A 27451-nucleotide genomic window follows, 5' to 3' on the forward strand; every position below is an offset into this window, starting at 1 on the left:
TTAGCAAATTAAATCGCGGGAAATCTTGAAGTAAAATATTCCAACATGTATAAGATATAACAATAAACATAATCCACAAAATGTATTAAAGCTTTCAAGTAGCAAGTATCTTCATAATATCAAGAGAGTCGTGATTATTAATTGCCAGAAATAAAAATGTTAACATCGGATGTATAAAAATATCCGCTTAAATTCAGAGATTATCCCCTGTCCCAATCCCGTTTATCGATTCATTTCCTTCAGATCCACGGACGATGATCGAAGGAGGTCGATCATCACAGTAAGATCGGCCAGTCACCTTTTCCAGGGAGAGGTCCGTTCGAAGCGTGGAACATCGTTAACCTTTGAGATCATCTTCGAGGTAGAGCGTAGCGCACGCGACGCGCGAAAACACACATACACTCGCTTGTATCGCGAAAACATACACACTTACACACGTGCAACATATATAATGTCGCCTCCTCGCGCGTTCGCTCGATGCATTTCGCGCGGATGACTTCCCCTTAGGGGTACGAAAGAAGTAACGGGATCGAAGAATCGATCTTGCTGAGAAGATCGAAGGTCCTTCGAGAGATTCGATTCGATCTCGCGGAATGGCGAAGGTCGCCGCGAGAGGAAAGGGCCTTATGAATTATCGCGTGGCACCGCCATCGGCACGACGACTCTGAATCAAGTGATTACGACAGCTGGGAGAGACTCTTCGATCTGGCAAATCGTCGAGCGAAAACGTTCGTAACGCATTACAATCCTATATATATTCCAATTCTCTTGCATATGTACTTCCTGTTATAAAAAATAAAAATTGTAATATCACATAACATTTTTTTAACAATCGCAAAATTCTCATTTCGGTTCATCTTTTCGACGCTAAATATTCTCGAAAAATCTTTCTTAAATTGCAAAATTATCCTCATTATATTGCAATTTAAAATTAAAAAATAATGTATATAATATAATATTAATGAGTACTTTTAACTGTCGTGTGCAAAGACTTTTATTTTAAATTTTCTTACGATGAAAGGGAAAAGTTATGCCTCATACTGCGACTGCATCTTCCTCGACGATGCGTACTCGTGGCTGCAAGAATCGGACATCGGAATCTTGCGTTTGTGCAACAGCGATTCTTGGCGCGGTCGGCGCGTGCAAATAAAATAGAGATAGATCTAAATCCGGATCTAGATCATAAACAATCATACCGCGGTAACAGATGTCCGTAATTGCTTTCCTTATTGGTCGCTCGTAACGTAACATCCGGTGCCTGCGGCTGCGGCGCAGTGCCGTGTTCCAATGGATCCAAGGAAATTGATTTCATACATTTGTACCATGTGCGTGTTGCGTGCCAAGCCTGCAAATATCACGGCTCGCCTTCTTTTTCCCACCTTCTTCGTTATTTCATTATATATTTCGCTGTACTTTTCAAGATTATGAATGTTCGAAGCTATCACAACACGTGAAATAACGTTTCCACTCTTTAATATTTTACAGAAGTTCTATGCCAAAAGCTTCTACGGTAGATCAAATTATTTAAATGAATTTTGAAATTAATAATATTCGTGTAGTAAACAGATAGATATTATTAATCACGGTCATTTCTCAATTTTTATACTTTTCATATAATTTAAGATAATTTCTCCTGATAAAATATATCTTGTATCACGCACATGATGGCTTATAAATCACGCAATTTTGTATGTATTTGATACAAAAACCAGCCTTTCGAAAATACTCGGATATACTCCGGTATAAAATCTATCGGAGCCGAGATATAATACCATGTAACTAGCTTTCTCTCCGTGATGTTAATACATGTAATCAATATATCTCGTGATATTATCATATGTCCCGCATTCTCTTTGCTACGCAGTCGTAGTTGATGAGCCGTGTAGCCGCGACGCGACTCGAAACTGGTAATGATAATAAGAATAAGAGATCACGGATTCAGCAATAGATATGACGCATGCGAGTCTCAATTACGTCGCGGATTGGTCATCAGTCGACGTCCGGAATTGCTCGCGAGTCCCAGCATGGACTTACGATCTTGTTACATAACGTACATTACTGCAATATACAAGGTACTCTATCGCAATAATATCACGGTAATATCAACTAATCGTTTGCATCCCGGTAGAAGTTATTTCCGCTCGATACAATCGAACCATCCATTCGTCAATGCAATTGAACCATCCAACTTAATGTGAAACCACTTGGCAAAATAAATTATTTACATACCTTCTTCTTTCAATTCTTGATTTTTTATCACGATAGTGCGATAGTATATTAATAGATTGTTTTATGAAATATTACAGTAAATATTCTTAAGATAGAAAATATATAATTATAAATCCATAATCTATTTTTTATTTAATCCTACAAATCGAAGAAAATTTGTCTGCACTTAATCATTTCAAGATACATTATTGCTGTCTCTTTTTTAATTAACTGAAAATTGTATAGACAAGAAAATGTTAATTTACATTAAAGGAAAAAATTTCTCTCTTTTACATTTCTAATTAAATTTCTATTAATTTTACATTTCTATTAAATTTACATTTCTATTACTCTTTTACAATTTCACTTATTTTCTTAATTTGAAAAGGAATTATTAAACGACTAAGGAATCCGCAGTTCCCTCTCTCTCTTCCTCGAGAAAACATCACTTTCCTTTGAAAAAAACTATTATTAACATTCAATATCATGTCATCTATACGATGCGGACATCTTTTTGAATATATCTCTCTTCCTCTCTTATTGTTTCGTTATAAGAAAAAAATAGATTGTGAAAAATGACCGTAAGATTAATGTGGCATGTGCAATGTTTGCAATTATAGGCGCGCCTGCATGCGTGCCCACGAATCCCGGAAGAAAGACGCGCACGTGCGACATACGTAATTCCAAACGGTATGCACCGCAAGAGATGCACGACTACAAGGGATTTCAACCGTTTCGTTGCGGTTTTAACGAGCTAACAATCTCGAGAGAAGCTCTCTTCTGGCTCTTTCCGTCCGTGCGGCCGATAAACGTTGACTGTTAAAGATTTTCATTGCCTCGCCCGGATGGAAACTGACGAAAGCCCGAAGATAGCGCACGTGCACATCTCGTTTCATCCACGCATTTACAATTACGATATCGAAATAACGAAACCCTATCTTCCCTATCTCATTAAAGTTTCTCTCTTTCTAAAAATTTTAACTTAGAAGGCACAACTGTGAGAAAATTATAAATTAAAAATTATTCTACTAAAGAGAAAGAAAAATATTTTATATAAAAATTTTTACATTTACTTATAATAGAGAATTAAAATATTACGGGCTCTTTAAAGATATATATACATACACATATACAGGAGTATATTATGTGATGGAATGCCAACAATGTCCAATATGCGATATACCAGATAGTGCACGATGCACGAGAGTCAAATGCAGGCTCGTTGCTCAAGTAGTACATACGTACTACGCGGGGCTACATAAATACGTTACGTATATGATAGGTACCCGTATGTGGTACACGTGCTCATACGTACGTGCGCTCATATATATGTACGATACGTATGTTCGTTTCCTGGTTACTCTTCGTGGGCTGGGCGTGTCGTAATCGCGAGCATACAACGAACACGCACATCGATATCGCAGGCGAGGCATTTAATTTTGACATCGGTTATAACTTCTCTACTTAGTTGGGGGTTGGCCAGGGGGATGGGGGACGCGCCATAATCTCGATCGCGAAATTAACGCAGGAGCAGAGCGCGGTTAAAGCGTTCCGGAATAGAACCTCTCCCCTCCTCCCCCTCCCCCAAATGATGATATCCGCAGTTCGATGAAAATTTTTTCAAATCAGATTTACGTACTTGCCTCTAATCAACATGCCTAAAGAAATGGTCAATAATTATACCGGCAATAACTATTTGCCGTTCGATGTTAGACTAATTGCACCACATATGCAATCTCGCTCGTGCAATGATTTAGTCTGGAGAGGAAAAGGAACCAATTATTCTCAACCACTATAGTTGAGTGGCTTCCTTATTTACAGCATATATTTTAACATAATGTATAAAACAGAGAAGAGGTACAACCGCATAAAAATAAATTTCGTTAGTAAAATATAATGCGTTTCGCTTAAACTCTTGCAAGTCGAGAGATAATTGCAAAGGGAATCCTTGGTACGTGTAATAATATCGGATTGATTATGCTTTGGCTGCCATTAATGTTGTTTGAAGTAATTCTTCGCGATTCGCGTCGATTCGCGTGAAAGCCACGGTCGAAATAAAAGAGCAAACTGGCACGAAACCGTGATCTTCTGACATGCGAGAAAATCACGCATTTCTCACATAGTTCAGGCCATTTGTATTATACGCGAGCTTAGCGATCGTTACTCTCTTGGCGGGGTAATGCTCGGTAATAAGACGTGTTTTAATGACTACTTTAGCCGCACGAGTAACGGGTAACACGAGATCGTACACGTACACGAAAGTCAAGCGAATCCAATTGCGATGAAGCGATCGATAGTACGGTAATAAGAAAGAGTTGAAATTATCTTAACCGCTCGCCATGCAAAGCACTAACACATGATTCTCTCGTTCAACCGATCTCCTATTCTTATACATTACGCATGTGAAAAAAATTAAATACTTTAGATTACTCCAATTTAAGAACATTCTTGCGTCAATTTCTCGACAGTTAATTCCTCTCTTCTCGTGTACATCTAATTAAAAAAGATACTCCAAAAAATTATTTGCAACTTTTAAGTCACGCATTTCCTATTCATATTTAATGCATTACGAATTAATATAATTATATAATTCCAAATTAAAAATTCAATAGAGAGACTTACAATGGCAATTTTCAAGTTGACATTTAACTCAACACACATATCTTTCTTCTTTTAATACTACACAGAAAAAAAATAAGTGTCAAATCAAAACTTATATACTTAAATTAACGCGTTTATTGTTTCGTATATACGCAACAATTTATAATCTTCTTAGAAGAATTTAATAATTTTAAATTTCAACAATATTGTAGTCTTATTTAATATTATAATTGTCATCTCAAGAATATATAATTATTTAATTCTACTTTAAGAAAATTATAATCTTTGATTTAAAAATGTTATTTTCTATCTAACATTGTTTCTTTTTTATTCAAGAAAATTAAATCTTAAATCATAAGAATATATTTTTCTTGATTGAACTATATAAAATGGCTTCATTCAAGTAAGCAATTATTCAAACAATTATATTTTTCTTTAATTAACGCAATATAATCTCATTTCAAGATTTCCATGTTAAAACTAAATATATTTTCAAAACAAGAATGTCCTTTTTTTCTGTGTACTTATTAGGAAAGAAACAAGAAAGTTATCCAACATTAATCCATATCACACTTGATGCATACACGAGCGGACTTGAAAATATTTTCGCAGCTTTCACACGATGTTTCTAGTCTGTAGTATTCGCGTGTGACCATCTGATAGCGCGAGAGATAAAAATTTTGACGCGACGATGCGCGCGAGCGCGCGGATCAGCTGTTAAGAGATGCGGGCGATCTTCGACACGCGAGCCACTCTCTTCTCGCTCTCGCGACCGGTCGAGAAACGATTTCTATTACGTGCAAGTGCAACAATCATTACCCTCTCGGCACAGTAATGTTCGGTAATCAGGTGTATTTTAACGAGCCGCACGGTCTGGCCTATACATATATGTATGTATACCGATGTATGACTTGCTTGAATCGTATTTCTAAACAACATTGCGGGATCGTTGCACCTGAGACCAGATCCTGTGCGCGGTAAGAAAAATCTATAGAAAAGATTCCGTCATTCGAACACAGGCTATCGCAAAAAATCTCGTCTTTCACTAAAAAAAATAGATTTTAAATAAAAAGGAATGCAAAAGCAAGTTGTAGTGATGTAAAAGAAAAGATTTCAGAGAAAATCTGAAACTATAAAGATATATATTTTAGAATATGTTTGCTTATATATTGCAATAAATGTCGACTGGTTCTTTCTTCAGCGTTCGGATAAGACCAGACGTAATAATCGTGATTTTTGGGAACCACACTCGCCAGAGGATCATTGTAATTCATGCCGTTATGTCATTTAATTAATACCTTACACGTAGCATGATTTTTCCCTCGAGTCGTTCGTTAAGCACGCTTCTTTTGGGCAAACGGTGAACGTAAGCATATGTCGCGTCTTTTTTCTCTCTCTTTCTTTTTCTGTCTCTCTCTCTCTCTCTCTCTCTCTCTCTCTCTCTCGTACAATATCTTGTATAACTGTATATCGGTATGTCGGCATGCGATTACGAGTACGATCGTGTTCCGGACAAACGACATCTCATGTTTTATGCGAATGTATGATTGCGTCGATACATAATACGTAACGACCGTTGTTAAACTTCGAGACAGTGTGAAGGATGACGCGAAGTACATGATGCGAGAAAGACGATAATTCTGAAACCCACGATCCAACGTGAAAAAAAAATGTTAAGTAGAGGAGAATTGCTTGTCACTTGCAGAAACTCTTACGTTACGGTAAAAGAAATTTATGAAAAGCAAATAAACTTCAATTAAATTTTAATGTCTACGAGAGTCGTGACTCGTTAGAAAAAAACATCGGCTCATTTAAAATAATAGATAATAAGTAATAATAATAATAAAACAAAAATAAATTTTTTTATATGTACATCGTTAGGTTACGCAATCAGTTAAACGTTTATTAGAAACATCCCAAGATAATAAAATCCACTTTTGAATTGATTAGACGTATGGCATTAGAGCCTTGCTATAATAGTCGGGAACGTTATATAGCCGAATAATAACACGAGGTCGTCGACACACAAGTAACATCCGTTAAAATGCAACTATAATGCACAATGCACGCGAGACACAACGCTATTACGCTTTTCCCTTTTACGCCAATTTTTCTAATTGCTTGCGTATGCATCATGCTGCGAAATGATTACGTTGGTACAGCAAAGAGGCGGTATAAATTATAAGAGACTCATTAAACTTGCGATAGATATATCCTGTTAAACGCGCAAAGATCACTTGCTTAAGTTTGATGACGTACATATCAAAGTATCGCTTAGCAATAGAGGAGAGTTGTCAGAAATATCGCATAACATATAATCATAATTTCAAAATTACAAACATTTCTCAAGCTTAATTTTCTCACGTATAGTCGCACATGCAATTACAATAGCATAAATATCGCAAAGTGCAAAGCGCAAATGATTCTTAATAGGTCATGTTAGCGTTCATGCTTTGATGTGAAAGCAACAGTTTCGATTGCAGCAAATAGTATATCTATCAAGATTAAAATTAATACTTATTAATAATTTCTAAAATTGTGACGTATCTAAATAGTTTGAATATTGTGATATTAACATTATATTTATTAAAATTGAAATTAATATGTGCATACTTATTAATAATTTCTAAAATCACGATGCGTCTAAGTAGTTTGAATATTGCGATATTTTGCAAATGCTTTCATTATTCAGTTCTTTGCATATTCACATAATGAAGTTACTCTCATTAAGCATTCTTAAGGTAAATTGCTTGTAAAATTCATAAAAAGTCATAATATACGCTTAATATACCAATATATCACAATTAATTAATACACCAATTAATATTAATATACACATTATCATAATTAATATACCAATATATGATAAAATTTATACGAAATTATAATGATTTTTTTTTCTCTCTCTCAAACATATCCTAGTAAAAGATAAAAGTATTAATTTCTCGTTCTAATCATGTTGCATTGAAACAAAGCAATTTTATAAACAATTGCACGCAGCAAATGTTTTCGTAAAGCACATATATAAATTAATGGGGCACCATATATCGCTGCGCGATCACGCGCCAACGCATACACGTGTCCGGAATATGCGAGCACCACGTGTCTGCATGCACGAATCGTAAATTTCAATATTTGTACGCCGTTACATGACCAATGAACCGACATGATGAAGCAAGGCGATATTTATCGATGATCGATCGCAAAGCGATCGGAGAATTGCGGCAACCAAAGCTGGAATCGATCGTGTCGACTGCAAAAGGCTCTCTTAATCCGAACGAATTATTTTTAATTCATTCTATTCCGTTAACGACTGTGATTTAAAAAACGTGTAATTAACGTATAAATAGATATTCGACAAATTATGATAATTTATCTTAAAACGATTGCACACATGTATTCAACGTATGTAAATAATTTTCAATTTGAATATTAAAAAATCGAAATATCTGAAATATCTAAAAAAAATTTATAAATATATAATTAAAATTCCATAAATACTAATGTAAGATTGAGAGATTTTCAAATATTTTCGTAACACTTATAATTAATCGCGCGTTTCGACCACAACACTATTATCACGTTTCATATATATTATATCTACTATGGTATTTATTAATAGATAAATTATATGTTTCGTACGCAAAGTACAAACTGAGAGACGTATCGCTTAATATTCCATTCAAAAGAAAAGAAAGAGAATAGCTACCTGCCATTAAATATCCTCGATTATCGATGTGTCAGCGAATTAATGTTTCACCTTGCGCGCGTTCGGGCAAATGATATTTTAATAGGAAACTAAAAGGTCTTTCCCTTATATACGCGAGGCTTCCGTAGAAGCAGTTAATTGCGACATGTCATTATGGCGTTTCTCTCTATAAATCCCAGAAAGCGCGTATAAGTACAAACACACTTTGTGTCTAACCGAGTGCGGTGCAGAAGTTGATTTCACGCCTGAACGAGTCGAATAAATGCCCGATACTTATCGATCGCATTTTAAATTCTTTCAGAGACGATAAACAATGTGGTTATCCGCCGCTTATTCGGAAATCCGTCCTGATCTCCGATCGAGATTAGATCCGCCGATCTCTTTATAATTAATATTCGAATCTCGTAGAATTAGATAATGGCATTACTATATAATAGAATGAGATAATGGACATTACTATATAATTGTCGCTAATTTTTTGAAGAATAAAAAAAATGTTATCTTAAAAAAAAAATAATATTGCGAGAAAAATATAAATATTTAATAAATATTTAATAATATAAAATATTGCATAAAATAAATACATGAAAGAAAATTAAAGGAATTAGACAAGAAATAAATAACACTTGTAGAAAAGACCATCTAAAGATTCTACAGTTTATCTTTCATCGTTGATATCTTGTTCGATAAAATTAAACGACGTTTTCCGACTTTTACGGCAGATTCTAATGTTGTACTAACGACGGAAAAGCGATTACGGTGAAAATCCGAGACGGAACCCTGCTGCTCGTTTTACGACAGGAAAGAGACGTCACTCTCCGAGACATTGGGCGCAATGTTACTTAAATTACTAATCGTCGGGAAGTTCAAACGCGCTTTAAGCGAATGCGGTATCACGCTGGCGCCTCAACGACAGCAGATTTAATTACACTGTTGGCGCTAATTACATCCGCGATAATGTGCGATGTTTCCGCAAACAAATTGCGATTACATAAGAGCCGTTTCCCACCGCGATCGTCTTCCCCTTCGAGATAGAAATCGTCGGACCTTATAATTTCTTCTCATGTAACACGAAAAAAAAAGAGTTGGATTGGAGAGTTGGATGAAAGAGCGATTATATATGTTTTTAGTAATAAAATATAAGAATGAGTAATTCGTTTATCAAAACTTTTAACATTTATAATTATTTTGCACAATGTACAGGTACGTATATACAATTTTCAAATGATTTAGTGATAAAAAATTGAGTTCTATTATTGCACACTACTCATCTTTAATATTTCTTATAATTGTATGTCATAAATATAAGATAAAGCTTCTCTCATTAATTTACTAGAGATGTTAATCTCAAATATATTGTACCTAAGAAAAATATCAATAAATTAAAAAATATATATATATCTTTCATATACAATATATCTCATATAATATTATAATTTCATTTTATATGTAAAAAATAAATTGTTTAGATTTTTAGCTAAGAATTTTACACGATCACAAAACACAATAGAAACGAGATGCGATATATGGATGGTCCGTAGGATGAAGTAAAATTTTAAACACACGGAGAATTATTCGATGTCATATATACTTGAATTCATCGAGGACTTTTACAAGAGCAACGACATGTTTAGAGATCGCGTGTCAGAAACAGCGTGGGCCGTGCATTGTTCCTTCAAGCTGCTCTCTCACGAAGAGTACACGTAAAATCTAATTTGTAAAACGCACGACGTGTCATCGAATCGAAAATAGTATGCTAGAAATTCCAAAGTATAATTCCCGTGACGTATAATTTGCAAAATTCGACAAGCTTTCATCTGAAATAGAATATTTAATTGATGAATATTTCGAATCCCATTAGCGTCTTTCACTCGGATATTTATCCCTGAGCAACGTGGAAGGATGGGAACGTGAATAAATTTCAGCGAGTGTTTCGATCATTAATACTTCATAAATTATTTACGAACCGGTGGTCTTTCTCAGCGCATAATAAAATTGTACATGACACGATATTAAAAGATATTAAAGTACATGTCATATTTTTGAATCGTGTCAGGCACTGATATTTCATTTCCAATGTCGATAATCATAAGAGGCCTTCGCGATCAGAAAAATGACACACTATCAGCGATATAATCGTGCGACGTTTAAAGCAGGTCAATTAAAATTTCACGATCCAACTGACTGGCCGGAAGATCGCGTCAGGACCGGTTGATCATTGTGCCTAATGAATTTCGCTATCTATAATTTTCATCGGGGGAGACATAATACCCACCGCTGCGACGTCCTTAGCATATTCGGATTCGCGCTGCATCTGAATTGCAAATGCGTCGGCGGGGACATGCATTTTTTTTCCGACTAAATTGTCACGAATTATCGTCGAAGGGACAATATATAAACGTCGCCGAGTGCGACGTGACTTTCTTCTTTCCTTATATTTTTCGCATCAGGCGACGTATAAATTATTTTATACGTATATGAATAATATTTAATTTTCTCCGTGTGTTTAATCATATAAAATATCAGTGTATTTTAAATGCGCACGTTAATAAGACATTGGAAATACTGCTCGTATGCGGAGATACTTTAAACGCGAAATTTCCAACGCTCCCTTCTCGCCGCGAACGAATAAATCTATTAGATGATCTTTATCTGAACTTTCGCGGGGTTAATCGAGAGAAATTCGCGTAACGTGTTAATAAAGAACTCTCGGTCCCGCAGAAACAAACCCGCGGGCGCATTCTCGAGGAACGGCCTGTCGATTCGCAATCGTGCCCGGTGCATGTCGCGGCAATTACGCCCACGAAACCGCGGCCGGTACTTAAATTTCTCGTCGATTGTCTAGGCGTTCTCTCTCTTTCTTTCTGCGCAACCCCCTTTCCTTCTCTCCTCTCACTCTTTTTCTCTCTCGCCATCGCTTTCGTTCCTCTCTCCCGCTCCATCTCTCGCTCTCTCTCTCTCTCGCACACCGGGTAAGAGCGCGAGCGTCGTGCCAATAAATTAGATTCCTCAGACACGTTATACACGATCGTTTCTGCGGACACGTGTTTAAAGAGCGCGCACGCCAGCGTGGGACGGCGTGCATTGTGTTCGCGTTCACGAAGAGACGATCGTCTCGGCTCGCTCATGTGCGTGCGTACCGGTACTATAAACGCCAAACGTTATTTGCGGATTATAATTTGTGCTCCGATAATGAAGGATCGTAAAGCGTCGCGCGTTAGATAAGGCGAGAGCCGGCAAACGAGACGGCGGCGGCGAGAGAAAGCGACTCGTGGCCCGCGGCCAGCAATCGAGTCCCGCTGGAATTCGCGTCGTCGCGAGCCTGATTGTACGCTTGATCGGGCCGGAAGCCGAGCATTAGAACCGGCGACCCGATTTTCCGGGTTTCGGCAAGAACCTGCCGTCGCGATCCCCCCGTACAAGGTATAATTAACGCTCCCGGACACACGTTCGCTGACGCGATCGCGCGATAGCGGACGATAGCCAGGGGCGAATATCTCGGTAATCGAAATGTAAACTCGATATGCAAATACCTCCGCGTGATAACGATTGATAATGTCTGCTCCTTGTTGCTTATGCAACTTGAACGCTAGGAATATAAATGGTGGGAGTTGTCGTTTCTTTGTAATGATAATAAATGATAGATAACAAATGGTAGTATATCGACGACACTGATAATAAACAGTATACGTTAGACGTCACTTGCGAAAATGCGATATTTCATGTGCGATATGTAAACGAGTTTATTACACGGCCGTGCAATCTCATACATAAAGTCTCGCTATCGAAACGTTCCGCTTACGATCAGCTCCGATTATTTGCCTTATTTATTGCTAATGATTGTACTAATAATTTATTCTCTCCCACGTTTTACAAATCTGTAATAGTGATAGATGCGAGGATTGCATCGCGCTAAATTATACAGGTAAAAACACACAATAATAATCATTCATCAAAATTGAGGGAATTATTTAAAAATTCTGGGTGTGATCGAAACGCCAACAACGGGTTTGTGATGGATCGAAAGTGAAGTTTCTAAGAGGAAAGTAAAGTGCGCGGGATAATGTCGATTTACGATGTTGACGATGTAAATTACGATTATGCGCGTTGATAATTAGCGGTCTGTCGCTTTATCGCTCTGAAATTCATTTCAATTCCCGTCAATGAACTCGACAAGAGCGAAAAAGAGGGAGAAGTGGTGTGAACGTTACGACCGCGGAGATTAGTCTATTCGCTCTCTCAGCTGCTTTCCGCTATAAATCCCAGCGTTACGTTTGCTTGGACAGATACCGCGATTAGCGGATCGCAATTGCGCGTTTTAAACGCGGATAAAATAAATGCCAGAGAGACGCGTTAAAGCAAACCGCATAACATGTAACATGACGTAACGACGATCATCCTTTAACCGCGTATTCCGCTCGTCTGGAGAGAATAGAGAGGTCAATCACCGGTTGTATGATGGTGCACGGCAAGTCGATACTTAACCCCTTCGCTACTTTCGCTTAATGAAAGTGTATGTTTGTCCAACTCGGGATTGAGACCTCCGCAAGGAAAGTTTCGAGAAATCGTCAATCATGTCGTCGTTAATTCGTATGTTATTTCACGTCAGTTTATTGTTATCAGAGATAAGTCGAGATTTTTTTTTAATTACGATAATTCGATGAAGATTTCTAAAAGAGATACTCGGGACGAGATATATAAATTCAAAAATAATTATTATAAAATCCAAAAAAAAAAGAGAAAAAATTTGCTCACTCGAGCACGCACACAAAACGCTTTTTTACGTTTGCGGCGTGTTTTTGCACGCGTACAACTTTTTCAATGGTGATTACGACGCAGTAGCGGTCGCCTCGGGATCGTAGCCGCGAAACTTTCACTCACCAAATATCTAGATAAGTACCAAGCGCGAACTGTCGTGCGACGAAACGTGCAAATGTCCTCTCCTCTCTCTTCTCATTCCGACTATAACTCGATCTCTCTCTCTCGTCGCCGCTTTCCTAGATAACGCTTTTCAATTTCCTATTCTCTCCGTCGCCTCGTCGACGATGTTCTTAGCGCGATATCGTGCACGACAAGCGCAAACACGCTGATGATACCGCGACCACAATTCGCCTTTCACTCAATTGTCCCGTATTCGCGAGATGCGGTTTGAGACGCGAAATTTTGCCGCTTTGTCGGAGCCGCGTATCTCTTGTTCTATCGTCGCGAGAGTTTACAGACGTTTCTAGGATAATTTTCCAGTTCCACTGCTCCCTTTTTTGAATTGCACTTTAACGCGATGAAACTGCTCAATCTTCTACAAAAAAAAATAGAGAAGAACATATTTTATTTTATAAAATATTGCATTTTAATTTTTTTATTTATTAAAGTTATTTTATTTATTAAAGTTTTCTAAAAACGCCCTTAAATAAGAACACTCGCTTGTCAAACAATGTCCAACTTTTATAAATAATTAAAGAATTTTTTGAAAAATTTTTCGAATAATTCAATAATTCATTTTAAACGTCACGTCGAGATCCCGTGCAAAAATTCGCATAAAGGGACGCCTGATTCACCGGCAGTCGGGAAATGTGACGTGTGCTCGTGTAATTACTTAAATCCAAAGTTGACGCTGGCGCTGGGAGATCAACGGCTCTGGGTATTATGGCGCAAGTTGAAGGTGAAAATCACGTTGTCTCGAGAGCACGTATTAGCTTCAATCCAGCGCATTCTTTCCGACGAGTTGAAGTCTGCGCACGCAGATACGTACACGCAGGACACTCACGTGCTGTCCCATCCCCGTGCATAATTATACAGCCGAGGAGTCGAGCGTGAGCGAGAGAGCGGTTGTGCAAGGCCTGGGCGAGGCCACTGCATAGAATATTCAAGTCTCTCTTAAGTTTCTTCTAGTAGTAAATATTGTTATGCTAAGTGCAGCCGTTGTCACGCCTTCCCTCTCCGCTCCGGGGCTCCTCTTCTTCCCTCTCGCATTTTTTTTTCTTTCCCGCGCCACCTCTATGTACCTTTCTTTCTCGCTTTCTTTCCTCTCGCCCGGAGAGGAGAAGCTCTTCGCATTCCCATTCTCGCACGCTCGAGAAAAGCATCGCGCAAAAGCAGACGCGGTCGACGACTCGGCTGTGCTTCTCTCTCGCCAAGTTATTCCCCTCACGATTTATGTACAATAACGCGACGCGAATCAAAAGCGGTCGCGAGATCTCGCAGACACACCCCGAGCGATTTCCGAGGGCGATAAAAAAAATGCCACATTTGTCCAACGCGATGGCGATTCCGCTATAAAGGTCGAGCATTGAGAGAGAATAATAATAAAAGCAGAGCGTTCGAGATTTCACCTTTCGATAATTTCACGCCCGGACTGAATTTCACGCCGCGTCAATTGGAAAATGCGTTAATATAAAGACGAAAGGCGTTCTCGATAGATACAAAAGGATCCTTTACTTATACCAAAGACGATGAAAATTGACGATACCGTTATGCAAATAATTTTGCAAAAACGCGCTCATCCCGTTTCGAATAAAAATTCATTAATTTCAATTTTCACGCAATTTGCAGTAACGAGTTTTCTGTAATTGCTACGCGCGAGAGAACATTTAGACGTTACGAACAGTTACGTCGCGCGCGAGCGAACGTAACTGTTTTTTTTTTTAATCTCTCAAATTACGCGCGAAACATCATCAATCTTAATGACAAGCGATCTTCACCTTACGCGGCTCGCGCTCTTCCTAATCGCGGATACACCAAGGCCGAGGGGGATATAATGCCGTTCACATTTAACCCTATCCTCACTTGTCACTCGCGCGATCGGCCCAACGTGCCGGTTTACAAAGGCCCCGCTATTAGAAAGTGCGCGCACGTATTAGGCCGTAATTTTTATCGCGAGCTAATATCGGAGTTTCGCAACGAGACGCTTCATTGTGGCCGGGTTAATCAACGAATATTACCTCCAGGCGCTGCAATCTGAGTTTAATCTCATCACGACGGCGGACTGTCCGAGGAAATGTGTCGAGTTGTTTGAAGAAAATTTTTAATTCCCTCCCGCTTGCGTTATATAAACCGGTTGTGCCGTTGCTAAACTAAACGATAATGCGAATAAAATGCGCGAGACAAAGTGAGATTTTTAATCGTCCCTACGCGCACCGTTTCCCAGGAAACGCGATTGTATAATGATCGCCGCGATCATTAGCGCTAATAACGACCGATTCAATATTTCCGATCTGATTTCCCAGTCGACGATTACGAGCGTAAGATGACGCAACGCGGCGGGCTACGTAAGAGGAGGATGAAAACACGCGCGGCGCGATTCGCACGACATTTGCTCCGATGCTGATCGGCCGGGTCGGCCAGGAAGAGAAGATGCCGCGCCGCTTTAGACGGAGCTACCTCGAGGAGGTCGGTAACGATCATCTTTGATTGCGTAATGGTGAAAACGGAGGACTCCTCGCGTGTCACGACCTAGCGATGGCGGAGAGGAAAGTCCTTGCTGCAGGTGCTCTCGTCGCCGGGGTTCGGATAAATCGTCCTCGAACGTCGACGAGCAGGCAATTCCTCTCGGTACAAAAAGACGCTATTTACTGACCGATTGTCAATTACACGATTCGCGTTGCTCGGCGAATTTACGACCCGCTGACTAACACTTATTCTGCGAGTGATCCTTATTAGAGTTGGGTCTTTGAATAGCTGGTAAATGGGCGATACACGAGATCAATAAGATGATTGGTTTTGTTAAAAACCAATTAAACCAATTAAAAAATTGACGACTCTAGAGTTATAATTCTTTATACTTTTTCATTGTAATTATATAATTATGAAAGAGAATCTCTGCAATTATCCTAAGTTCCTTTCTTACGAGATTGCTTATGTCGAAACGTGTACATATCTTTGTTTAAATAATATTCTGATTAGCTAGACAAAATAGATACTTTATATCTATACGATTAGAGATATAACTGCATGTGATTTAATTCAATTAAGCAGGCAAATTATTTACTTGAAATGTTATGAAACGTGACACGTTACGCGGAATACAACTTCTGTCTTCTTCTTTTTGCACGTATAATTATTATTTTCTTTAGTTATATAATTTTAATAAGATATTATTTCTCATTCTCTGACCAATCTCGAGGTGAAATTACAAACAGGCCGCATGAAGTACGCGTAGCAAAACGTTAAGTGACTTGAACAACATCTTCATGATTACGATATCGCCTGAAACGGCTGTCAGCGATACGAGAATATAAAAAAATTGAATGAAATATAAATGGACTGCTATTTAACCGATTCGTGCTACGGCGCGAAAACGAGCGGGGATTGATGAAGCGTGCGGCGACGACTGCGTAAAGGAGAGAAGGTGAAAGGCGATAACGGCAAAATGAGCAGATAAGTGGGCGTAAGGCACATATCAGTGAGAGCAGATACCAATGGTAAGGCACAATAAAAGGTAGTTGGAGTTACGTAAGCGTCGTAATGAAGATTAGCTAAATATGACCATCCAATGAAATTAATAATGTTCGCGAACTTATACGCCTACATGCATATTACGCACACATTAGTTCTCTGAAATTCACATTAACCAAAGTATGTCGAGCGGATAGAAGGATGAAAAGGGTATACTTAAAAATAATTATTCAAAGCAAATGTGCGTCCTTACAATAACGTTGCAAGAGAGAAATCAAAATGTATAAAAAATCTCGTAAGGTAATTTTGGCTAAGTATATACGCCTTGTCGTATCATTAATAAATACCAGTCGCAATCACCTTTCTCCGCGGTGCAGGTGCAAACAATCACCGCTTTGATATCTCGCATGAGATACCTGAAGTGAACGACATTCTTCATAATCGCTACCGTAACACGCGGAATTCCGCAATTTTATTTTTGTCGCTGCGCGAGTGCGCTATAAAGGCGAAAAAATGCTACAACTGCCACACCAGCTCGTAGACCAACCAAAGCAACACGAATCTATCATCAATTAAAGTAATTATCGTTCCAGGTATTATTTCTAGACCGCATGACTAATCTTACCTCGCATGCCGCGGTTCGCGAAAACGCCTCTGGTTGTAAGTGGGTGTCGTATGCACTGAAATTCCTGCGAGATACAAGTGAAACTGCAAACCGGTCAGTTTCGTAGCAATATATAATTATAGTTTTGAGTAAAAAATTATATTTTCCACTCAGACAAAAAATTTATATTTTTCTAAAATTGTCAAAAATAATTCCTTAATCTTTTCATCTTTTTATACTCAAGATTTTTTATATAAATATTCTCTTTTTTTATATAAATATTCTCTCGAGATGTATTTTTAAAATTGAATTTCAGATTAATTCACCTAAAATTAAATAGAAAAGAACGCGCAGAATGTTCCTATATATCCAGATAATATTTTTGATCTCTCTCGTATATTGAATGAATTTTCTTTTCTATAATGGGCATTCTCTATATGTTGTCATTCACTGGAGAATGAAACTTGTGTTTCACGGCGGTTTACGGCAAATCCACACTCTCATGAATGGGCTCCCTCGCCACTTAAAGATAACGATCGTCGTGGAGGTGTTGTAATCGTGCCTTTTACTCTGTCATGATCTCCGCTTTTCGATAGCTACAGCGACGCCTAGCAACTTTCGATGGTTGGCCGATAAATTCTGCTATCTTTCGTGTATTGACGGCAACGTCAGACACTGTGGAGGTTCGATTAGGCGACAAGTCGGCAAGAACGTTCCTTTGGCCGAAGATTAATGACTACAGTACCGAATGTAAGAGATTCCTCGTCATCTCGCGCACCAAACTTTCTCCTCGCAAACACGAGAACAATGGTTTGACGAACCGCGAGAAGGAGCGGTAAAATATTTGCCTCGAGAGCAAATACGAAGACAGGTCGCGGACTTGTCCTATCGTAAGAATGTTCTTGACATTGTTACGTTACTGTATAAGTAATGAAATCATGACATAGTTCTACAAAAGACAAAGAGTATATAAAAGCAGTTCTCTTCATAAAATAGAAAAAAGCCACTCTTTAATAAATGCGCTATCTTTAATAAATGCAAATATAACATAAAAATAAAATACTTAGCTTTCTAGTATTATTTTACATGCATTTTATTGTTTTTCACACATGTGTCATTAGATGAAAATTGACAAAGTAATGTCTAATTTTCTTTCTTTGAAAATATTTAATATTTAAATATTTAATATTTAATATTTAAATATTTAATATTTTGCTAAACAGACATTTGAAAAACACTTGTTCGACGTCTGTCCAACGAAAGAATAAAAGCAAGTGAGTCAGTTTTCGATTTGATTGAGATGACGAATAAATCAATTCGTGTAGCGATGTTAGTCCTAATAAACTTCCATAACTATTGACAGGTGAAGACAGCCGTGCAAGAGAGTGAGTTGCGAAATTGAATAAAAAAGACTTGGTCCCGCGAGCGCAATGACCATCCAAGAGACTCTCGTTTCTTATCGAACGTACTTCTCAACAACTTCTCCGACAAACCGGAACAATCGTAGGCAGAAAGAAGAACGATCGCCGGTCGCGAACAGCAACGAGGTTGCTGCGGAACTTTGTCGAGGACGACGAAGAGAGAATACGAAGGGAAAAAGATGAAGAGGACGAGAAAGAGGAAGACTCTTGCCGCGGGTAGGTAGATACGAGAATAAGTAGCGCAGTAACGCGTACGACGTGGCAGTAGGCAGACTATCCAGCGCTTCCCGAGCAAGAAAACTAGCGGCAATAATAATTTACAGTACTCTTTGCCCTTCTCTCTCTAGCATCTCTCCCTTCGCTTTGCCTTCTCCTCCCGATCCTCGCCCCTATTGCCGTTCTTCTTCGTTCGCTTGGGTGCTGTTGCTGATAGTGATGATGGTGGTGGTGGTTGTTGGAAGCAATTCCATATTAGGAGTCATGCTCCTCGGTTTACCACGATGGAGGCTATTGAGACGTAGTTACCCTTACTTATCCTGTCGCTGCAAGAGCGAGCAACAACGGCCAGAAGAAGCCGAAGGAAGGAAAGGATTTCTCGCGAACGCGAGTCTGGAAGCGAAGGAACTCTTCCTTCCTTCCAGATCGTCAAGAGAAAAAAAGAGAGAGAGAAAGGCAGAGGAAGAGAGAGAAATCGACCGCTTCGTTCGCGATTTTATTCTCATTTGTCAAGAAACAATTCCTTTCAATCGGTCGAATCTTCTTCTACGGGTGAGATTCGCGAGATACCGACAATTTCGTATCTAAAGAATTGACTGCACTGATTCTGCGGCTTGGCTTTCATAAGTGGGACATGATCGCGAACGAACGCCGCCAGCAAAGCGAAGGATGATCCAAAGAAGAAGATACATACTTTGCATCAGCGAATATTATTGTTAGAATAACAGAAAAAAGTAGCATCTTATATGTATGCGATATATATTTTAATTATTATTTCTTTGATTTTTTAGGAAACAAAATTGTTTCATCTACTTTTTGCTTTTATAAAAGGAGAAAAAAAGAAGATAAATTAAATTTTCTGCAATAAAAAATTTTTAAATTTTATCAAATAACATGATCGACTTTGCAGTGTCTGCTCAATCTTGCCAGCTTGTCAACGATTACAAGCGAGACAATTCGCGCGAAAGATTAAGCGGAATGTTCACGGCATGTTGAAGTTCTCTATTCTACATTCTTCGTTGTTGAAGAATTTTCCGGTCCAGCGGACCCTGTCACTTCGCGCGAAGACTCGTCGGCTTGTCGACTCTTTTACCTCTCGCTAAGCGACTCCACCACCGATCATAGAACGCGCAACCTCGGTGGCCGACTTCAATCGTATAGCCGTACTTAGTCAATCGGAAACTTTCTTCTCTTTCAGTCGACGATAGCTGTCCGATCGAACAATTTACTCACGCACTCCTCTTTAAGCGAAATCGCATCTCCATTTTCGCGCGAGAAAGTTGGCTTGAGAATCACGAATATCTCGTGCAAGACCTCAAACCGGTATCATGTTGAGTCGCAAGGAAAACTGACGGAATGTATCATAAGCGGAGACATAAAGCGATTTAAAGATGACAAATGCATGATAGAACCGCTTCATGACAGAAAATTGCGAATATTACTGAATTTTGCAAAAACCTCACAAGTATCGATAATTGTTATATTTTTATGATTACTTTAATTAAATTAATTAAATTCTTAAGTCATCGTGAAAATATTGTATAATAATAATATGAGAATATTTTTTGAAATACAAACATACGTGATATATATTACGTAAAAAAACAATTTCATTTAATCAGAAATTACTACTTGCGTCGTAAAAGAAAACAAGAATGAATCGAGGCTTTTCGCAGCCGCCGGGCAGACAGGGCTCGCCTCGGGCAATCAATTAAAGGGTTAACACGAACACGCGAGAGAGTGCCCTTCCACGCGATGGATAAACGTTCTCGTTTTCAGGCAGCGCCTTCTATTTTCCGCTTGAAGAACACTTGATTAGCGATAAATTAAATAATAAAGAAAAGATTGCGTGCCAAGATCGATGCGCGCGAGCGAAATCGCGAAAAATATAATAAACGACGACTTTTGTAAATACCAAGAATGAAATTTAATTAGATATACGCATACATTTGCACATCGTTAAAATAGATATTATTTAGAGAGAGAGGAACACACAGTTCTGTTTAAAAAAATAAATAAAAATTATACATTAAAGTCTTGTTTATCAAAATTGTATCATAAAACTCTTTTTCAATATTTAATAATGTGCATTTTATTGTTAAATGAATAGTTTTTTATTGTAATTAATTAATATAAAATAAATTTTTTTTAAATATATAAAGATAATTTTAAACACAATTCATAGATGTGTATGTGTGTATGAAAATACTCATACAAAAAGGGAAAAGATATTACAAGAGGAGATTAATAAGCTTGCGTTAAAAGTTATTATAATGTAATTTTTCGTCATAATTGCTGGAAGTGCAATGCACAAAAATATGGTTTCAAGATGATACGAGCGATCCAGATATACCGCCGTTGCTGAATGACTGGCAAACGAGATATTAAGTGCCGGACAGTAAAATATCGCGACGCAGCGAACGCACTAATTAGTGTACATTGAGCTGGACGAGGTCAATCACGCTTGAAAATGAAAAAAAAAAAAGAAAACAGAGCAGGGACAAAAAGTTGTACAATATAAAACGACAAGAAATTTCATCTTGCGTGCTAATAATCGTTAGCGTTCGCGAGCCTCGAATACGCGACCTTGACTGTGAATAAATTAAGTGGGATTACATGAGAAATAATAATTAATTAATTAATCTCTACGCTCAACTAGCATTTTCATTAAATATTAAGTATGCTTCCTGACACTGCAGTTCGCTAAAAATATGAAGAAAGATACAGAGCTATAGAAATTATACTCGCGTATGATCGTTGGACGTCATAAAGCATTCTATAACGTTTATGAGGATGCTTGTATGTATATATGAGCGCTGAATATAATTTTAACTTTATCATCTATAAAAAGGATAGTCGAGCATTTGACTCATAATGGACTATCGACGGGATAGGAGACGGAATGAATAGCGAGTCATATAACGTTAAATTAAACCTGCGACTTGATTTAACTTAGTTATGTTCTTCCCGTCCTTCTTCTCGTGATCTTCGTTAATCTCATTCCGCGCGTTTTTCCCGCTCGTTTTTCCCCTTCCCTCCCTACCTCCCGTTTTTCATATTTACCGTCTCGATGTGCATCGCTGCTGGATCGCGTTTTTACCGCCGTTCGATTAATTTTATGTCGCGCCGCGTGATTATGTCCCCTCGTAACGAACTATCGACTCATTAACCAACCAATTAATTTCCGTATCACCTGTAAAATTCCCACTTGTATGCATCAGGCGTGCGTGCCGCGTTCCGATAAAATGATATGCGAATAGAATACATCATAATAATCGCGCTCATAATATTTCAAGAGAAGCCGACTATTAAGGTGAGTAATAGATATTTCCCTCCCCCGAGAACGGTCGGAAATACGGTGCGTTAAAGCATCGTTAGAGTGTCGTTAAAGCATCGCCGACGATTGTAATGTTAGAACGCGAATCAAACACGAGAACAAATTTAGCAGCGTTTCCCAACGAATTTTTTTGCACGACGACGTTAATGAATTTTCCGTCTCTGTTTTTATTTCGTTTTCATTACTAAATATATAATAAATTATTTGCAAATATTGAAATTCAAGAAGAGAACATTGCGGCTTTTTAAATTAAATAATTTAATAATCATTTAATATTCAAAGAAATAAAAAAATTATTCCGATTGGAGCAGTTGCTACTTGTCCTATATTAGCAACAGCAGCGGAATATTACGGGCAAATTTAAGCAGATCCGAGGAGCATATTTCAGATTTATACAAGTCAAAAGTCAGCAACGATAAAAATCGCGCTTGCACATGATCCGACGTGGCGGGTCACGTGTCAGGATGCGCTTCCGCAAGGGAGACCACCCGTAAGAAAATCTCGTGTGCAAAAAGGTTGGGAGGCACTGATCTACACGCGTATTCTCTCTCGAAGAGAGAACGAAAGGGAGAGCGAAGAATCGCTTCGTATCCGGAGGGAGGAGGGGCGGGAAAGGGGGGAAGAAACGAAAGAGGGAAGAGGGAACGAAGGCCTCGTAAAGAGAGGACGAGCAACGGCTGCACATCTCCGTGATTACTGATTACTGAAACGATTTGCACCGTTCGCTCCGGCGGAGCGATTAATTTCCGTAATGGAGTCGTACCCGGGGGATCATTCCTCATAGTTACCGATTATCATTAAGGACGGGGTCTCGATATTGAATTCGTTCCGCTCGCGAGACAATCACGACGACGCGTATTCACGTGTCGAGTCGAGATTACAATGATATAATAACGCACGTGATGAAGTTTAAATACTTACAGATATCCCTTACTATACACCTCGATTATGATTATATTAGTAAACATTATTTTCAAAAATCAGTTTCAAAAATCAGATCGGAAAAAGTGTAAATTTATAACCATGTAAATGCACATTTACAATCATTGGATATTAAGAAAATTAATAGATGAGAATAATTGAAGATATTTTTAAAGTGCATTTACATCTTGATTAATAATAGAAAGAAAAATTAAACTTCTGTCCCATTAAATTGTTTGAAATGTATTAGTTGTAAACATTTAGCATTATTTTATAACATTTAGAGATCAAAAAAGATAAAACAGTTGTAATGAAAAATTTTTAGTTTATCGCTTGGCATTGAGATCTTCCAATTTATATACTCTGCGATTTTTCGCGAGTGAAAATAACTAGACTGAACTATAAAAATGTTTTACCGCTCGGAAGTGTGTTTTAGCGGTTGAAAACGTCTCTTTTTTAGTGAGATTGCGGTATATAAGGGACGCTTTTTGCGCTCGTGTCGATCATGTACTTCGGATCCGTTGAGATTGCAAAAATAAAGATGCAGAGAAAAAGCATGCCTGATTGATCTACAATGGCGACCGCAAGGCGACGTGCCGAAAAGTATCGAAGACGATGGGCATCTCTTCTGAACTCGAGAGAGATACATATAATAAACCTACGTATATATTTAGAATATTAAACTGATTTTTGAAAAGGATTTGTGGAGCTTGTTTCGTCTCTGTCATGAATCGACTTGACGTTGCAGTAAAATTTAAAACTAATTTAATAAATTATTATAAAAATAAAAAATTATATCTTTAATTATCTCTACTTTTTCTCTAAAACAATTTGTGTTAGACTTAAATATATATTTTTTCCAGAGAAATTATTTATTCTCTTAAACAACTTGTGTTGGGATATATACATATGTAACAGAAGTTGTTTTAGAGAATAAATAATTTTTTCGAAAAACATATATATAAGCCTAACACAAGTTGTTTTAGAGAATAATTTTTCTCGAGAAACGTATAGTCTAACACAAGTTATTTTAGAAAATAATTTTTCTCGAAAAACATGTATAGCCTAATAAAAGTCGGTCTAGAGAAAACGCGTAATTTTTCTCGAAAAACATATATAAGCCTAACAAAAGTTGTTTTAGAGAATAAATAATTTTTCTCGAGAAACGTATAGTTTAACACAAGTTATTTTAGAAAATAATTTCTCTCGAAAAACACATGTATAGCTTAATACAAGTCGGTCTAGAGAAAACGCGTAATTTTTCTTAAAAAACATATATATAAGCCTAACACAAATGGTTTTAGAAAATAATTTTTCTCGAGAAATACATATACAACACAAATTATTTTAGAAAATAATTTCTCTCGAGAAACACACGTGTAGCCTAATACAAGTCCGCCTAGAGAAAACGTGTAATTTTTCTGGAAAAGAAATTTTTTATTTTTAGAATAATTTATTAGGCCGGTCCCAGCTATACTGCAACGCCGGGTCGACCCGTGGCAGAGTCGGAGCAAGCTCCACAAATCCGCCTGGTTTCAAAAAGCAGTTTAATATTCTGAATCCCCTATGGGGATTGTATCAGATATTAAGCTGATAAGAACAGATACTACACTTTTGATCTTAGCTCAAGAGAGCCGAGAAGCGATACTGCTGGCTTCTTTCGCACGCCTTATATACACTCTCTGGATAAATTTAAATACGAGTTGTAGATCAGTTTAAACGCCGCATAGCGGTGGGCCAAGGAACTAACGAAAGCAGTCGAATCGATCCTCTCTATCATCGTGAAATGCGATACCTGCTTCCTCGTGTTAGAGCACGTGACTAGAGCTCGAAAGGAATGCCGCGCGTATAATGACGTTTCAGGAATCGATCGCGCGCGCTAGAAAATCGCTTCTGCGGTTGAAGCAGGTGTCGCATAATGAGTGCGGCCCTGATTGTAATTTACAAAAATATGCATAATTCATGATTCCTAGTAACCGCACAGTGGCGCATTCGACAAACATTCTTAATCTTAAATGTCACTGACAAAGCCTATTTATAAATTCGCTAGAATCCGTTAGACTCGAGTCTCAGCGCGTGTTCTAATTACGTCGATTAGGTCATCGCATTGTGATACATGTACTTGGAATAGTCCGCTGTTGTTTATCGTATTATTATTTACTTTCGCAAAGATATTAACGTTACTTGAGATACGTCTCGCCTTAAATATCTTGAATATCTTGAGTTTTGTCTCCTTTTTTTCATCATTTTATTTCTGCGTATCCTATAATTTTGATATATGTTAAACATAACAGACTTTTTTTGAAATCTTTTTCTTCTTTCAAAAGTCGGTCACCTTACATCATGCATAATCCGAAATAAACTAAGCCTTGACACAAATTATTTCGCGTACTTTTGCAACCGCGCGCGCTCGCGCGCGCTTTAATTGAATCTCCGCATTTGCAACTGCACTTACCTCATTCTCGAGAGTGCACAACGTTTATTAAGCCAAGCAAAAACACCCAAGTATGTAGAAACTTACCTAAAACAGAAAAATATTATAATTAGTGACACAGAGCACAAGTAACTATTATCTTTTGAGCAATAAACGCAAACAATAAAGGCAAATATCGTGCAATATTTAATAATGAATCACTGAGAGATTTGTATGCAAAATTTAATTAAAATTAAATATTTTTTATTACAACTGTATCTTTATTAAGATTTTTTTGTTCGAAATTGATTTGTCGTACACAAAAATTTCATGTTATAAAAAAATATATTGAAGGAATGCCCAATGATTTTATTTAGGACTCTATTTTTGAAGGATGGAGAATATTTCGAGATAAATGAGAAAAGATAAATGAAAAAAATCTTCGATATGCAATCGATCGTTGACAATCCAACGAGAAATGATCGAACGATAATTGCGATAGTAAATTCCACCTGATCTATCGCGCCTGATTTTTTTGCGGATGCAATCGCGGAAACGTCGTTGATGAGCGGCAATAGCTATGCAAGGATAAGTAAAGGCGTATCGACGGATAGGAAAGTTGCAAGAAGCGTGTCGTTCGTGATGTCGGAGTAAATCGCGGAATAACGTTCGAACTTGGATATTATGTAAGACCGTCGTTTTAATATAACGGTATCGGTCTTCTTTTTTCGAATATTCAACATAACTTGAAAAAACCCAAGAGACTTTTTATTCTTTCCTGCTTTCTATTAAGGCATTTTTATTGCGATCGCTCGAATTCAAACTAATTAATGCCTCAATTAGCTATTCGCTCTTCAAACGAATAGAATATTTCGCGGAGCAGGAGCAGGAGCGATTCGAGAGGCCAAAAGCATTTCGCGGCGAGGTTGTAATTTCGTAATTGCATTGCGGGAACGCGAATCTTATGAAGAGAGAGACAGAGACAGTGACAGAGGGGGAGAGAGAGTGAGAGAATCCCGCGTTCTTTCGCGCATTGCCGTTTCACTCGCCAAAGACTTGTCTCGTAAAAGTCGTTCGACGAGAATGAAAGAGAGATATTCGCCGGTGGTGGCGCGCGATTAGCCGATAATTCATACGCGGCTATGATCTACCGCTAACTAATCATATGCGCGTAGCAGAGAGCCGGAATGTCGAGTGGCGGTGGAATCGTAAAGGAGAGAACCGCGCGGTGCAGTTTTCTCGGTTGCAGGCGCGGTGCACTTTCACGGCTGCTCTTACGGGACATACGATCCCCATAATAAATTCCGTTCATCGGCTTTCTTCGCCGATCCTTTTTTCCCCAGTCTCTCTACCTTTCTCTTTCTCTCTTTCTCTTTTCCCTTCTTACTTCTCATGGCGTGTCTGCCGATAATATTGCCCGCTCTCGAAGATCGACCGAACGAACGATCGGAGGGAGAGCAGCGATTATCCGCATCGCAAGCCGAATAATTCCGCTAGGAAGAAAAAGCGCGGTAAGAAATCGCCGCCCAGCAACGGATCCCATTGCTAATTATCTAGCGCCGATCCGCCTCGGTCGCCATCGAGCTCTTTGCTGGCCAGACGTGACCTGCTATCGCGCGCGACCATAGAT

The 27451-nt window shown here is 38.2% G+C and overlaps 1 protein-coding gene and 1 non-coding gene across 5 annotated transcripts in view; both read right to left on the reverse strand.

Moving 5' to 3' along the window:
• The window catches only part of Osp (myosin phosphatase Rho interacting protein outspread), a 164107-nt gene that overhangs the window by 27771 nt on the left and 108885 nt on the right, over nucleotides 1–27451 (reverse strand). The gene's annotated exons all lie outside the window — the stretch shown is intronic.
• LOC145977575 (U2 spliceosomal RNA) lies at nucleotides 24860–25054 on the reverse strand. The gene has a single exon (XR_014440571.1). It is a non-coding gene; the product is annotated as a U2 spliceosomal RNA (small nuclear RNA).

The sequence above is a fragment of the Camponotus vicinus genome, unplaced genomic scaffold (assembly GCF_025532165.1).
Source record: "Camponotus vicinus isolate PSW18456_S1 unplaced genomic scaffold, iyCamVici1.0 SCAF_9, whole genome shotgun sequence".
Lineage (NCBI taxonomy): Eukaryota > Metazoa > Arthropoda > Insecta > Hymenoptera > Formicidae > Camponotus > Camponotus vicinus.